This window comes from Typopeltis vanoorti, chromosome 20 (assembly GCF_054136105.1).
Source record: "Typopeltis vanoorti isolate ZY-2024b chromosome 20, IOZ_Tvanoo_1.0, whole genome shotgun sequence".
NCBI classification, from domain to species: Eukaryota; Metazoa; Arthropoda; class Arachnida; order Uropygi; family Thelyphonidae; genus Typopeltis; species Typopeltis vanoorti.
This window is the reverse complement of record NC_143568.1, coordinates 21,025,148-21,028,691: the sequence shown is the minus strand read 5'-3', so window position 1 is coordinate 21,028,691 and position 3,544 is coordinate 21,025,148.

Here is a 3,544-nt window from a genome sequence, read left to right as displayed (position 1 = left end):
GCAAAAATTATTTCTGTTTATTATAACTGAACAGTACCCAAGAGTATCTAAGAGGAAAAAAGAAAAAAAATTGAATGCCATTCATTAATATATATAGGTCAATAATCTGAAATGTTATCTTGTTCATCTTCTCCTACTAACGTGCACAGTTTGTCATGAGGGATTTTATCTAGACCAGTATGTGGGAGATGACAAAAAATATGTTCTATAATGCATTCGAATCTCAGGGACAAAAGAAAACTCTCGAATTATAGAAGCATTTTTAATGTATATACCCAAGTTTACTACTGGCATGAAATTAATATATCTCAAAGTTTAGTTATTTATTAAATGTCTGTACAATAATTGAAAAAAAAAATAATATTTGGTAGAATTTCGTGTGCTTTAATGATTTCTGAATTCATTTCCAATAATATTCCTTTGCAATAGCTTTTGGTGAGTTTAAATATTACAATTCACACATCAAAGTGGAATTGTAATTATGGATGTAATTAGTTGGTTCTTAACTAGTAAACTAGTACTTGTTGTATGAAACAAGTATCTAAATGGGATAACATTCGAAGCTTCACCTTTTAAATCGTATTTTGTAATAATTATCACAACAGTTAGTTACAGACTAAATAAAAATTTCCAGAAACAAATTACATATCCGTTCCATTTAAGATTTGGAATGTGTGGGAAGAGTTATAGATAACTAATTTAAATACTTCTCAACCATCAATAAGAATATTTTAAGAGGTGAGACATTGTTTTACAACGATTAGTCTGGCGGTCTCTCTCAACGAATCAAATTAAAAATGAATCAAGTGATAAATCACGTCACTTTTTTTTTTTGTTCAATGGTGTGCCCAGATTGGCAAGGCTGACACTTTTTTTTTTTTTAATTTTAAATTCTCGCTGGGAAATGATAATTACGACAGAAATTAGTTTCAATTCTATTCTAACTGCAATGCTAGCAATTGGCCTGCGATTTGTGAAACTAGTTACAATGAAATCAATTAGACCGACTGTGCAATGAATCTTCTTTAATTCAAAATACCAACTATATACAGAAACACAGCTACATATGATTATAATGATTTTAATTCCTTGAGCGATTCCACACAGACTCGATGTAACTTTCATCAAGCTAGATTTGCAGGCAACTTACAATTCTATTCTAATACAGGCTGGTCATTTCTTATATAAATCAGTATTCGTACCATATAATGCATATCTATGTAGCAGTAGACCGAAAGCGAATTTTATTTATTGCAGTGTTAAAAGATATAAATTTATCTCTACTTAAAAAAGCACTAAAAAGAAATGGCAAAATTTTTTCTTGTAATAAATATTTGATATTATTATGACACCATAATAAAGTTCGCATTAAGAGACTCACAAAAAAAATAAAGAATTTAACTGGAAATAAAATTCATCATATTATGCATAAAATTACTTATAATAGTTTAATTAAAACATTAGCTGTAATTTGCAAAGTGAGTAGAACATAAACATATGCGCTACTAACGTTATTAGTGCTAATTATAAAAACGAAAACAATAAACTATCATACCTCACATTATACAGAAGCTACTTGCCATATTCACATTGATCACGTGACATGAAACTATTTAAGGCAATCATCTCGAATTTCTTTAAAACTTAGTCGTTTGGACAGACCGTCGAATATATCGCAAACAAAATATTGTGAAAAATACAAACCATATAAATAAATATAAATAAATTCATATTAATTTCTTTGAATTTCATTAATTAATAATTACTTTATTCAGATATTAATGAAGCGTAGTATCGAGTGCCAGAATAAAGATTTCAAGTAGTTCGTTTGGTACAGTTACTAAGCTGTTTATTTTATTAAGTTGCATACTAACTTCCCCCTAGCGCCAAACTTATGTATTAATTAACTTATAATATAAATTAATATATTATTAATAATATAATATATTATTAACAGTATATTAACAATATATTATATTAAATTCAATTCAATAATATAAGCTACATTATTATGCTATGATGATAAATGTTTTTTTTTTTTTTTTTATATCTTATCATGAAATAACAGTTCTCATGTTTTTGTTGCTTTAGGCCTCTGCCGTGATATATGGTTTTGCTTTCTCTTTAAGACACACACACACACACACACACACACACACACACACACACACACACACACACACACACACACACACACAATCTATCCACTTATAGTCGTACTGCACTCGGCAGCATATTCGTTGGTTAGAATGACTAGAGTATGAATCGTGTCTAGGAATAAATGTCTCTTAAGATGTCTGGGTTTTCCCCCTTTTGCAAAATAGACAAAACGGTCAGAGAAACCACACATCTGAAGATATAGCAGACTACGTGAGTAAGATTAACCTCCTTATCTTAGCTTAATTTAAATTTTGGAAAAGCCAAGTTATTTGATTGTGAAAGGGCTTATTGCATTAATTGAAAATGGGATAGAACATCCAGCCTGTCTGGTTGGTTGAATGGCAGCTCCTTTAACTTGTCATCAGCAACAATAAGTTGGATTAAATGGTTACCATGCAATTCGGGTTGATGAGGTTGTTTAGAATTATGACCGGCGGAATTAAGGCTATGTTCTGCCTGTTAATTACGTGTATTCATCTGGATGAATAAACGTAAAGTTCATCATCTTGCGTTGTTGCAAGATGATGAACTTTGACATTTACATAGAGATCGCTTAATCTTTTTTTAATGTAATTCACATCCACAAAAGGCTGTTAACCTATATTATACAATAGTATTGTTATCGTACTTGTAATAAAGATTATACAATAAGAAAATCCTTATAGATACTAAACATGGAGTTTTTTCAAGCTAACTAAGGCCTCCAGCATGGTGGTTTCACACCAGACGATGAAATTCGTCTCTCACTTAAATACATTCACAAAACATCCGCGCCCATGTTATAATTTTAATCCATAGCCAGTCGGTTGATGAGCGGATATGCCAGCCACTCGGTAATCTTCGTTTGAAAACTCGTATAAAGGTTCTTTATCCTAGATGGAATTGAGACATATCTTTCAGACTGTGGAGCAAATATCGCGAACTACTGGCAACTTAGCAATGGAGGCGTCTTGATGAGATATTGCACTTTTGTACACTAAATGCCTGCTATCACTCAGTTTCTTCATTTACTGAAGATATCAGCTAGTGTGCCGGAGTTACTTAAGAACAAATTAATTCTCGTATGTCAACTTTGGCATTTTTATGTGTAGTGCAATCTGGTTGAAATTGACGCCACATTCAACATATTCATACTGAAAACCTACGATTGATACTAGTGTTCACAAATTCTTTCTATATAAAAAATTATAATAGATTTCCTAATTATCCGCTTTCCTTGGTGAGGGATCGTTCATGTGCTCAATTAGTGCAACACAATAATAGTTTATTTTTTATTCGAACATCTTAGCGTTTAAATTTTTTAAAGTTTAAAATGAATTTGTAAGAGAGTGCTATTTATTTATAAAGTTTAACAACAAAAAATCACTACATATTGTAATTGAAT